Source organism: Rhincodon typus, chromosome 8 (assembly GCF_021869965.1).
Source record: "Rhincodon typus isolate 14 chromosome 8, sRhiTyp1.1, whole genome shotgun sequence".
NCBI lineage: Eukaryota > Metazoa > Chordata > Chondrichthyes > Orectolobiformes > Rhincodontidae > Rhincodon > Rhincodon typus.
The window spans coordinates 91,971,819-91,985,309 of NC_063339.1; the positions used below are offsets into that span (position 1 = coordinate 91,971,819).

The 13,491-nt window shown below is 44.1% G+C and overlaps 1 long non-coding RNA gene across 3 annotated transcripts in view; it reads right to left on the minus strand.

Annotated features, from left to right (window-relative positions):
• Nucleotides 1–13,491, minus strand: part of LOC125483837 — a 23,384-nt gene that overhangs the window by 4,575 nt on the left and 5,318 nt on the right. Inside the window, exons 1-3 of one of the 3 annotated variants that reach the window (XR_007262728.1) lie at nucleotides 12,528–12,741; nucleotides 9,590–9,794; nucleotides 6,793–6,895 (exon numbers count right to left, since the gene is read on the minus strand). This is a non-coding gene — a long non-coding RNA (uncharacterized LOC125483837). Of the gene's footprint in view, nucleotides 1–6,792; nucleotides 6,896–9,589; nucleotides 9,795–12,473; nucleotides 12,496–12,527; nucleotides 12,742–13,491 lie in introns of those variants that run through there. The other 2 variants (XR_007262729.1, XR_007262730.1) reach the window with 2 other exon arrangements.

The window sequence follows — 13,491 nt, forward strand, 5'->3', positions numbered from 1 at the left end:
GAACAAGCTAAGCCTTTTATTTTTATTCCCACATCTTGTCTACAGGAGTTTAAAAAAGAACATTTTTGAGACTTTTCAATGAAAGAAGATTTGAAAGTCTTGAACCTGTAACGTTTTCAGAATACTCCTTGTTTTAACATTGATGTCAGTCAAAATGTTGAGAATGTTTTCATTGTAACTGTCACAGAAATGCTGTGTGAACACAATTCAATTTTCACAGAGGGCTTCTTTTAACTTCACTGGGGGGGTAAAGGGACATTTTAATCTTTTCCCGAATGGTGCCTAAGGTCATAATCCTTTGTCTGTGCTTTGTAGCTCCTGGGTGACATTATACACTTGTGTTGTTTCACTACACAGGGCTGGAACATTTAGGGAAACATTGGCAGCTACATTCTCAAGTTTAACTGGGGCAGAAGCTAGGAATACTGCAGCGAGTAACTCACCTCCTGACTCCTCAAAGCCTGTCCACCATTTACATGGCACAAGTCAGGAGTGTGATAGAACACTCCCCACTTGCCTGGATGAGTGCAGCCCCGACAACACTCAAGAAGCTTGACACCATCCAGGGCAAAGCAGCCCGCTTGACTGGCACTACATCCACAAGCATCCATTCCCTCCATCACCAACGCTCAGTAGCAGCAGGGTGTATTATTTACAAAATGCACTGCAGAAATTCACCAAAGATCCTCAGACAGCACCTTGCAAACCCACAACGACTTCCATCTAGAAGGACAAGGGCAGCAGACATATGGGAGCACCACCACCTCCAAGTCACTCACCATCCTGACATGGAAATATATCGCCGTTCCTTCACTGTTGCTGGGTCAAAATCCTGGAATTCCTTCCCTAATGACATTGTGGGCCAACCTACAGCTGGTGGACTGCAGCAGTTCAAGAAGGCAGCTCACCACCACCTTCTCAAGGGCAACGAGGGACAGGCAACAAATGCTGGCCAGTCATCGATGCCCACATCCCACAAATCAATAGAAAATAAAACCGACCTCGTCTTGCAATATAACTGTCCCAGGTGCTGTCTGTTCTGTGTGACATGATTTGATTTTTGTCATCGGATAATTCTCTTTGAACAGAATTATTTGTCTAAAATTCCCACTTTCTCATTTTAGAGCATAAATTCACACCAATAAACATGTAAGATGAGGAAACCTTAGAATCTAGAAATGAAGATTGACTTAAATATTACAGTAGTATTTGGAACTTCACTGTGGCCAGAAAATGAAATTCCAAACACAATAATTTAATCACAAAGGTTTTGAAATTCACCTTTACCCAGGACTCTTTCCTCAAACTAAATACACTACACAGTGGAGCATTTTGATGAAATATGTTATGCCATTTATCATAATTCCCTTCCTTCAATTGGTTTCGGATGACTGATTTTCATCAAGCCCTTAAGACACTAATTCCAAATAAACATCATTTAGCAGGCTCCTTCTAAATAACCACTGACTATTCTTTAAAAGGGATGTCAACTCAATCATATATGTTCCAAACTGCTCCAAGCACACACTATACTGTCACATCATCATACACTCAAAATATAATCTAAACTGTAAGCCTCCCCAGAGAGGAAAATCACACAAATGACACGACAGCATTTTAGCAGCCAACGAACAAAAACCCATGAGTCAGACCTCAAAGAATTAACACTGTGGACCCTCAAAAAAATTCGCATCCAGACAGACTATTTATAAAAGCTGATCTGTCTCTTGCTCTCTCATCCTCTCCTCCCACAGTCTGTGGACATTTTCTTCCAATCATAATTTTTAAACTTTATGCTTATCCTTTACTGTAGTGAAAATTAAATAATTTCACATCCAATGATTTACATTCCAGAACCAGCAGGTACAATTCAGAGATAGTAGGAACTGCAGATGCTGGAAAATCTGAGATAACAAGGTGTAGAGCTGGATGAACACAGCAGGTCAAGCAGCATTATCGGGCCTAGACCCCTCATCAGAAATGTCTAGGCCCGAAACGTCAGCCTTCCTGCTCCCGTGATGCTGCTTGGCCTGCTGTGTTCATCCAGCTCTACTCCTAGGTACAATTCAGAAAAAGGTTTATTATCTTTTATTCAACAACAGTTACATGAGCCAGGCTTTCAGTCACATCCTGCCCGTGGTGGCCACTCTCAGAGGTCTGTCTCTCAGGTCATGTGGCTGCTGTGCCGAGCGAACTTTCAACTGTTCAAAAGGTCTTGACTTAGTCCTATCGCTTCACACAACTAATTCACAATCTGAATAAAAACCAAAAGAACTGCGTACGGTGTAAATCAGGAACAAAAACAGAAGTTGCTGGAAAAGCTCAGCAGGTCTAGCAGCATCTGTGGAGAAAAAAAAAATCAGAGTTAACATTTCAGGTCCAGTAACCCTTCGTCAGAATGTGTTCTGAGGAAGGGTCACCGGACTTGAAACGTTAACTCTGATTTTTTCTTCACAGATGCTGCCAGACCTGCTGAGCTTTACAATGACTTGCCTAACTCCCATCTCTCTCCCGGAGATGTTTTATTTGCTTTCACTCTTCTCTTTCTGCCTCGCTCCCCGTCTGCCTTTGTTACCTCTTTCATTCCCCTTTTCTTACATTCTTTTTTCTCTTTTTTTTAAAATTTCTGACACTTACCTCTTCCTTCTGCCTTTGTCTCTGTTCTTTCCCACTTTTTGTGTTTCCCCCACCTCGCCACATTCCCTCCATCTTGTTTTGCAGGCCCTCCACAAATTATACACACCCAAAATAAAGCAGTCCATCCCCAAAGGTTCTTTGCACCAAATTTTGTAGTCCACAATATTGCATTCTCTCTCAAAATTTTGTACCCCTGCAAACTTCTGAACATTCCGTAAGTTTGTTCCCTCCCCAGTTTGTGTAGCCCCCTCCCAATTTAGCAAACCTCAATCTTGCTGTGACCCCACTCCCGTGTTTTGCATTCCTTCCAAAAAATAGACACCCCATTTTGCAATCCCCAAAACTGTGCCCCACACCCAGACATTGCACCACCAAAAACTGTGCACGCCACACCACCCAAATTTTTGCCCCTTAACATATTGTGGCCCCTCAGACTGTGCCCCAGATAGTTTGCCCCATCCTCTGATTTTTCACACCATCAATTTTAGCCTGAGTTGTGTCCCCCCCCAATCTTGCACTGACTTCTCCAGTTTTACTCCGATATTGTTTGCTCCTGCAGCTCCCATCATTTTGTCCCTCCAAATTATGCACTGCCTCATTTTTCACCCCACCACATCTTCACCCACCCCAATTATACAACACCCACAATTCTGGGAGACCCCAACAGTTTTCACCCTTCCCCAAACTTTGCCCACCACCAAGGTTTGTGCCCTGCTAAATTTTGCATCCAATATATTGGCCCCAAGATATTGCACTCATCCACTGACAGACCCCCTCCAATGAGTTATGCAGCCTCTCCACAACATCCCCATTTTATGCTCACCTAAATTATGCACCTCCCCTAATATTGCATGTTTCCCCGTTTACGCAGCTGCACACGAACACCCCCCCCCCCACCCCACCAACAATTTTGTACTCGGCATAATTTGCAAGCACCAAATATTTTGCCAGTCCAAAGTTCCCTCTATTGTCATGTCCTGAAATTTTGCATTAACAAATAGGATTAAGGAGAATCCAAAGGGATTCTACAAATACATTAAGGACAAAAGGGTGACGAGGGAGAGAACAGAGCTCCTTTAAAGATCAGCAAGGCTGCCTATGTGTGGAACCACAGGAGATGGGGGAAGACACTAAATGAGTATTTTACTTCACTGTTTACTGTGGAAAAGAATGTGGAAAATGTAGAACGTAGGGCAATATATAGCAACATCTTGAAAAATATCCGTATTACAGAGGCGACGCTGGCCATCTTAAATCGCATAAAGGTAGATAAAACTCCGGGACCTGATCAGGTGCACCCTAGAACTCTGGGAAGCTAGAGAAGTGATTGCTATGCCCCTTGCTGCAATATTTGTATCGTTGATAGCCACAGGTGAGGTGCTGGAAGACTGGAGGTTGGCTAATGTGGTGCCACTATTGAAGAACTGTAGTAAGGAAGAAGCCAGGCAACTATAGACCAGTCAGCCTGGCATTGGTGGTGGGCAAGTTGTTGGAGGGAATGCTGAGGGACAGGATTTACATGTATTTGGAAAGGCAAGGACTGATTAGGGATAGGCAACATGGTTTTGTGTGGGGGAAATTGTTTCACAAACTTGATTGCGTTTTTTGAAGAAGTAACGAAGAGGACTGATGAAGGCAGAGCAGTGGACGTGAGCTATGTGGACTTCAGTAAGGCATTCAGCAAGGTTCCTCATGGTCGACTGGTTGGCAAGGTTAGATCACATGGAATAAGGGAGAACTAGCCATTTGGATACAGAACTGGCTTGAAGGTAGAAGACAGGGTGGTGGTGGGGAGTTGCTTTTCAGACTGGAGGTGTGGGGCCTGTGACCAGTGGTGTGCCACAAGGATTGGCGCAGGGTCCACTACTTTTTGTTATTAACATTAATGATTTGGATGTGAACATAGGAGGTATGGTTAGTACGTTTGCACCAAAATTGGAAGTGTAGTAGACGGCGAAGAAGGTTACCTTAGAGTACAAGAGGAATCTTGATCAGATGGGCCAGTGGGCTGAGGTGTGGCAGGTAGAGTTTAATTCAGATAAAATGTGAGGTGCTGCATTTTGCAAAGGAAAATCGGGGCAGGGGTTACACACTTAATGGTAAGGTCCTGGAGTATTGCTGAACAAAAAGATCTTGAAGTGCAGGTTCATGGATCCTTGAAACGTGAGTTGCAGGTAGACAGAAAAGTGAAGGCGGCATTTGGTATGCTTGCCTTTATTGATCAGTGCATCGAGAATGGAAATTGGGAGGCCATATTGTGGCTGTACAGGACATTGGTTAGGCCACTATTGGAATACTGCATGCATTTTGGAGTACTGCATGCAATTCTGGTATCCCTGCTAAAGGAAGGATGTTGTGAAACTTGAAAGGGTTCAGAAAAGATTTACAAGGATGAAGCCAGGGTTAGAGGGTTTGACCTATAGGCAGAGGCTGAACAGACTTGCGGCTGTTTTCTCTGGAGTGTCAGAAGCTGAGGGGTGACTTTATAGAGGTTAATAAAATCATGAAGGGCATACATAGGGTAAATAGTCAAGGTCTTTTCCCTGGGGTGGGGGAGTCCAGAACTCAGGGGCTTGGGTTACAGGTGAGAGGGAAAAGATTTAAAAGGGACCTAAGGGGCAACTTTTTCCACACAGACAGTGGTGCGTGTATGGAATGAGCTGTCAGAGGAAGTGGTGGAGGCTCATACAATTACAACATTTAAAAGGCATCTGGATGGGGATATGAATAGGAAGGGTTTAGAGGGTATGGGCCAACTGCTGGCAAATGAAACTAGATTTATTTAGGATATCTAGTCAGCATGGACGAGTTGGACCGAAGGGTCTGCTTCCATGCTGCATATTTCTATGACTCTAAATGTTGTCTTCCCCTGCCCTCAGATATGGCACTCGAAATCTTTGACCTTCCCTAAATATTGTCCCTGCCCCATTTTAGTGCCTGTTTCCAATTTACACCCACCTTATATTTTGTGCTGCCACTCCTTCCATTGCACACCCTCCCATTTTTGTCCCCTTTCAATTACACCCACCACACTTTATACCTCTTAAGTTAGCCCCCAGTTTTTAAACCACCACGAACCCTTCGGTTTGATTACTGTCTCTAACTATCTCCAGTTTATGTATTACTTTACATTAAAAACCACACGGAACACAACAATAAGATTCCAACCTGTAACTCACTCCCATGTATCTGTGACTCAACATAAACCACCCTGAACCCCTCGATTAGACTAAAGTTTGTAATTCAGTCCTGGGTTTCTTTTATTCTATATATAAGCCATTCTGCAACCTTCAATTAGATTCCAGTACGTAACTCACTCCTGTGTATCTGTACTCTATATATAAACCACCTCAATCCCCTCAGATTCTAATCTGTAACTCACTCTGGGGTATCTGTTATTCCACGTATAAACCATCCTGAACCCCCTCAATTAGATTCTAGTCTATAACTCATTCCTGGGTATCTGTAACTCTGGGCATCAACCATCTCAAATCCCTCAACTAGATTCCATGTTTTAACTCACTGCCTACTACTTGTTAATCTGTATATAAATTACCCAAATCCCTTGATTACATTTCAGACTGTAACTCATTCCCCGTTGTGTTATGAGACTAATGAGATTCCAGCCTCTAACTTAGTAGAAACTGAATGATTCAATGTTAAACTGGGAGCAACAAGAGAGAAATTAGCAGTTTAATTTCTGTTCCATTCTGTTTCTCCAAAAAGTTTTTTTGGGGGGAGTGTAGGTTCAATGAGGCAGCTCACTATTACAATTTCAAGGGCTAATAGGAATGGGGGATAAATGCTGGCGCAGCCAGTGATGCTCTCATCCCATGAACAAATGAAAATAAAAAGACAACCCCTTTGCTTACATAACCACTTGCTGCCCCGACAGAAACTCTGATTCATAACCCAGGACACCCAGATCTCTGTGTCGGCGTCCTGCAACAACTCCTTGTATAAATTGAAGGCTCTTTATCGATTCTTCCTGACAAACATAACACTCTAATCAACTACTTTATACCATATTAGACACTTCTGCCCGCTCACTGATCATCTCTTCAGCAGTCAATTTGAATACCTTTCTATCCTCTTCACGATTTGCCTTCCAAACTATTTTCAGAAAAAAGTTCAATTTTTAAATCAAAGACTGACCTGAACTGATGCCTGTTGGAAATCCAAACAATCCTTCGGTCACTCTGTGTCCCTTGATCAGCACGTATGTGACCGTCTGTTCTTCTCTCCTCTCCTGGAATAGCTGTAAATTGCAACATTCATCCGTTAACCTTTTTGAGTTGGTTCATGGTGACCATGTCCCCTGTACAATCAGTTAGACTTCCTCACGTCCCTAGTCCCACCCCCTAGTAATAACTAGCAACCCATCAGTTAACCTCCGAATATTTGGTGACATCATCGCATTAGCTTTCTGTGATTTGTGTACAAGGATCCAGACAATAATAATCTCTCACATAAGTTACTGCCTTGTGAAAGGCTTTCCTTGTCCTCAGTCTCCTTCAACAAGAGAGTGAGGAGCTTTGACCTCTTAGAGGATGTGACAAGGAGAGTGGAGGAAGAAGACGAGATGTTGTGTATTTGGATTTCCAACCAGCATTCAATAAGATGCCAGGTTAAAGGTTTCCGTGCAAAGAAAGATCTCATGGTGTTGGCAGTTAGCATGGCAGTGGGTTCACTCACTAACAGCAGCGTGATAGTTAGGATAAATGATTAGTTTACAGGTTGGCAAACTTTAACTTGTGGCATATCATAAATCACTCCTGGGACTTCAACTATTTGTTATCTATACAACTGACTTGGATGAAGGAGTCAACTGTATTGTAAATAAATTTGTTGAGCAAGCTGTGAGGAGGTTAGACTGAACCTGCAAAGCAAGAAGGGTATTGGGGAAAACAAAATTACAGATCAAGATTAATCGTGAGAAAATGTGTGGATGTCCACTCTGGCAAGAAGTATGGAAATGCAGAATAGTCCTTCAGTGGAGGAGACAGCAGAATGCTGCATTGCAAAGGGACCTGGGTGTCCTTGGATCATGTAAAGTAGTATGTAGGTAAAGCAAGTAATCAGGAAGACAATTGGTTTGTTAGTCCTGATTGGTAAGTGTCACTGTGATTGGTGGAATTGCCCTCGAGCACCGTGGACCGTGTTGGGAATAAAATTCATATCTATGTGTAAAATAGGAAGATATAGAACTGTTTGGACACTGTGGAATGTAAAGGGTTTTTAACAGTTATTTATTTGAAAAATGAGGTCAGATTTAAAGTCTGTTGTGTTTTACCTGCTAAGATCATTTCACTTTCAGTCTTGAGAAAAAAAAAAAAAGATAAGGAAAGCTTTTTGGGAGATGGGATTGATGGAAATTAATTCCTGGAAAACACATCTTTTCAAAAGACGATGGGGAGTTGAGTACTGATGGTTTTCCTTACAACCTTTTCTGGTCTTGATGTCACGACAGGGCCTGGGTGATGCATAAATGACATAGGACATCAGAGCAAAAGCTGGACATTCCACTGAGCTGCAACTTGATTTTTTAATACATGGTTAATAATTCAGCTTTACTGAAACATATTGCTGTGGATTTTTCTTTCCCATCCGAGTGTTTAACATCACCTGCTGGAGCTCAAAGGATAATCTGGGGAGGGATCATTGGCAGGAGCAGAACTTCAGCCTGGACACAGTCCTTCAGAGCTCACTGAGGGAGACCAATAGCACTTTGATCTTTCTCATCTCTCTTCTCTGACAGCAAAGTCCCCATGTGGGTTAATCCTGAGGTGTGTAAGAAACGTTTCCCAGCTGCACTTTTCAATGTTTCCAGTTTCCAGACACAGAACAAAAACGGGGTTATCGTTTTGTTTAAGAGTCAGGAAGAGCAACAAAACGTACTGTCAAATCATGGATTGGTTTCAAACTGTGATCTGGTCCTGACCAAAAGGAAAACAACAGATTTAAATTTCCAGTCTGAAACTGACTGTAGCTGTTACAAAGTAACCACCACTTTAAGGCTGGTGCTAACTCTTAAAATAAATAAAGTCTGCATTAAAATAGCAGACGGAGGAGTTCACATGAGCCTGTTAACCGCAGGTAGAAGTATACTATTGGCATTTAATCCCCAGATGAAGAAAGACTTCATAGAATCCCTAGAGTGTGGAAGCAGGCCATTCAGCCCATCGAGTCTGTATCAACCCCTCCAAAGAGCGTCCCACCCAGACCCACTTGTTACCCTACTTCCCGTAGTCTGCATTTCCATGGCTAATCCACCTAGCCTGCACCTCCCTGGACACAACTGGCCATTTAGCTTGGCCAATGCACATCACTGGACTGTGGGAGGAAACTGGGGCACCCAGAGGAAACCTACACAGATGAAGAAAAGAAAATGAAACCCATACAGACACCGGGTGAATGTGAAAACTCCACACACACAGTTGCCCGAGGGTGGAATCAAACCCAGGTTTGTGGTGCTGTAAGGCAGCAGTTCTGACCACCGAGCTACTGTGCCACTCTTGCAGGGTCTGTCTAGAAATTCCCTGTTTTATTGTGTGTTATATGCCAGAATAAAGAAAAACATGTATGACATCTTTTTTTAAAAAAAGGTCATTGCAATACAGGAGGAGGCCATTCTGCCCTCGAGATACTTCTGTACATGATTTATAGTAAACAATGGTGCTAGTTTTTAAATGGTATTGTTTCCTGGCCAGTCTTTCCCATGCTGCTGGTGATATTCACACCTCGAGGCAGGTGGTGGCCACACCCAGGGAAATGGTGGCTAGCAGCACAAAGATGTCGGAGGACAAGATCAGCAGGTGAAGGGCTCTGAAGTGAAGCCTAGCAATCGGACTGGACAGAGGATGACTGTGAGGACAGCCCCTCCTAGCAGATACAACACAGAGAGAGACAGAGTCACAAACCTCAACGGAGGGAGCAATATTTTCACACTTACTACTTTCCAGAAGGCGTTGGGCCCAAACAAGCCAAGCAACAAATACATGGATAGGAACGTTTTAGAAGGATATGGGCCAAGCACAGAGAAATGGGGTTAGCATGGATGGACATTTCGGTTGGCATAGACCAGTTTGGGCCAAAACACCTGTCTCCATGCTGTGGGTCTCCATGACTCCAACTACTCAGGCCATTCAGCTTAGAGGCTGCAAAACAAAAATTGCACTGTGTCAGCTATAGGGAAATGCTGAAGAAGCACCAAACTCCATTTTACAATGTCCCCGCTGTGGCAGCAATAAGATCCAGAGGGTGGGATGGGGAAAAAAAAAAAGGTATTGGTACCAATTAACTGCCTGCATCGGGGAGTTTGTTACTGGGGAGGGGAGCAAAATGGTGGTGGTGCCTGAATCATCAATTCAGCAAGCCTTAATCTCTCAGCTTCTTCCTGTAACAAATGATATTCCCCCAGCTTCTTCCTTCTCAGGTAATAAAACAATTTCCTCTTCAATGTTTCGATTGAATCTACCTCTACCACCCTCTCAGACAGCACATTCCAGATATTAACCACTCACTTTCTCCTCATGACTTCATTTCTTCACTTTCCAATGACCTTAAGATTTCATCCTAGTTTCCAACGAGTCAATGGAATGCAAAAGTGGAACAGAATGTTTTATCACTGCTGTCATGGTGACCTAACTGCAGCAAAGTGACTTGTTTGAATTTCAAACTCCGCCCACCTACTGCTGTTTCCCCCTCGGCCTGCAAGTTCTTTCCTTCAAGCGCTGATCCAATTTCCTTTTGAAAGTGCCTGTTCCTGTTTATTGAGGCCTAACAGTAAACTAAATATGAGAGTAAGAACTGCCGATGCTGGAGTCTAAGATAACAAGGTGTGGAGCTGGATGAACACAGCAGGCCAGACAGCATCAGAGAAGCAGGAAAGCTGACATTTCAGGTCAGGACCCTTCTTCAGAAAATTTGAAGAAGGGTCCCGACCCGAAACGTCAGCTTTGCTGCTTGGCCTGCTGTGTTCATCCAGCTCCACACCGTGTTATCTCAGTAAACTGAATATGTTGTATGCACTATTAATGGATGTTTCGTTAGTTTTAGATAGTTTTGTGGTCCAATAAGGAAAATAATAGAGCCTCAACATTTGGTAGAAGCTTCCAGAACATTTTTTTTTTCCCCTCAACATTTCAGGGAAGTGCCCATAGCTTAGAAAGGGAGACTTTAGGTTTCAGTTTTACTTTGTTTTGATCAGACCTGTGAGGTTGTTGGAAGAGGATGGCTGTGCAGAACAGCGCTCTGAATAGGGGAGGGGATATAGTGAACTAGGTTACCTTAGAACGAGCAGTTAGTGTTTGTCCCACACCAGAAGAAGTGTGGTGATTAAACCCTGAAATGGTTATTTAAAGCCGAGTATATTTAAGGCTAGATATATAATAGCTCCAAGGAGAAGCTCACAGTTCCAGTCCAAAAGCTAAAGCCACAGGTGTGTTAAACCTAGCAAGTTGAAAAGACACAAGTACTCTGGTGTGAGTACTGCACATGCCTTAGGATACAGGGTAGGCCATTTCAGACTGAGATAAGTTATTAATTTACTAAAAGGGTAGTCCAACTGCGGAATTCTCTCTCGCAGAAGGCTGCGAAGCCAAGTAACTGAACATACTCAAGAAAGAGATTTTTTTAAAGATTTCGAAGGCATCAAGTAGTGCAGGGCAAAAGCAGGAGTGGGGTACTGAGAGGAGGGTCAGTCATGATCATAATGAATACAGGACCAAGGTCAAAGGATGAAGGGCCTACTCCTGCTCCTAGTTTCTATGATTCAACGAGTGGTGTGTTGGGTAATGTATAAGAAACTGTTTTGTTCCTTTCCAATTTATAAGAGATTTTGGGATTTGAGAGTTATACATTTCCTGGGCTTTTAAAAATAAAGTTTTGAATCTGTATTTAGTAAATGGTTTGGTTTATTCTATTTTATAATCATCCCTTTTGCTAATGAACTTCATTTTATTGTTAAAGCAAAATCTGCAGCACTGTATGCTTCTGTTTCAGTGAGAGACAACATTGTTAAAGCAAACCAAATCAAAATAAAATTTCTGAAGAAGGGTCTAGGCCCGAAACGTCAGCTTTCCTGCTCCTCTGATACTGCTTGGCCTGCTGTGTTCATCCAGCTCTACACCTTGTTATCTCAGATTCTCCAGCATCTGCAGTTCCTACTATCTCCAAAATAAAAGCGTTCAAGTTGGAGGTGAAGTAGAAAGCTCCAACTACAGCACCTCCGCTCATTCTGTTCATTTCCCGTTTTCTTTTTACCACCCCTTTCGCCTGAGGTAAAGCGGGTTGGACGCCCAAGCAGAGCGGGGTCGCTGACTGGACTTGGGTCCAGTGCGGGCGGTTATTGGCTTGGGAGGTTGGACAGACCACATGTAGAGAACCCTGCGCCGATCTACTGCAGGCCATTTACATAAAGACTGTAATGTTTGTCTTTCTAATTTCATTTCTCGTTTTTCTAACTTATACAGAGAGCAATGTAAGTAATGTAACAAAAACAGAAGTTGCTGGATCTGGCAGTATCTGTGAGGAGAAATCAGAGATGCTCAGATTTTGCAGCAACTTCTGTTTCTATCCTCAACTCCGTCGCAACGCTAACCGCGCCTGCGCACTCCCGCCGCCCAAACGCCAGCCGTTAACCCGGCCCTGTTTCTGGGAAGAAGCCGGAGGCTCCATGCGGCTTAAATCGCCTTCTTGGAAAAACGATAACAAGGTGTAGAGCTGGATGAACACAGCAGGCCAAGCAGCAGGAAAACTGACGTTTCGGGCCCAGACCCTATCCCGAGAAAAACGATGTTTGGAGGCTTGAGACCTAAACAGGCAAATCATGAAACCTTCTTATCCGAAGACTGCGCCGACAACTGCCCTCCTCTTTAACCTTCACTCACCGTTTGTGGACACGCCATACAAACAATTCATCACGACCCTCACGTGCGACACGCATGCTCCAATCTCAGCCCGCCTGTGTTATGGCGTTCAAGGACCAATAACAAACAAGGGGCGGGGCTGGAGATGATTGTTCCCCATCTAAATGAGGGGCGTGACAGGCAACCTGACCAATCAGGAAATGGGGCGGGTTCGACCTCTAACCTCTATTAAAAACTGAAAGAACGCTGGATGCTGTAAATCTGGAACATAAAACAAAGTAGCTGGAAAATCCCAGCAGGTCTGGCAGCATCTGTGACGACCAAGGACATTTCTTCCTCCCCACCCTTATCTGCCTTCTGGAGGGACCACTCTCTCTGTGACTCCCTTGTCCGCTCCACACTCCCCACCAGCCCCACCACACCCGGCACTTTTCCCTGCAACCGCCGGAAGTGCTACACCTGCCCCTACACCTACCCCCACCCCACCCCATCCCAGGCCTCAATAAAACCTTCCACATAAAACAGATGTTCACCTGCACGTCTGCCAATGTGGTACACTGTATCCACTGATCACAATGTGGCCTCCTCTACATCGGGGAAACCAAGTGGAGGCTTGGAGATGGCTTTGTGGAACACCTACGCTCGGTTCGCGACAAACGACTGCACTTCCCAGTTGCGAACCAGTTCACTTGCCCCCTCCCACTCCTTGGACGACACGTCCATCCTGGGCCTCCTCCAATACCATAACAATGCCACCCAAAGGTTGCAGGAACAGCACCTTATATTTCGCTTGGGAACCCTACAGCCCAATGGTATCAATGTGGACTTCACAAGCTTAAAAATCTCCCCTTGCCCGACCGCATCCCAAAACCAGCCCAGCTCGTCCCCGCCTCCCTAACCTATCTGTCCTTTCTCCTATAACAAGGTGTAGAGCTGGATGAACACAGCAGGCCAAGCAGCAACAGAGGAGCAAGAAAGCTGACGA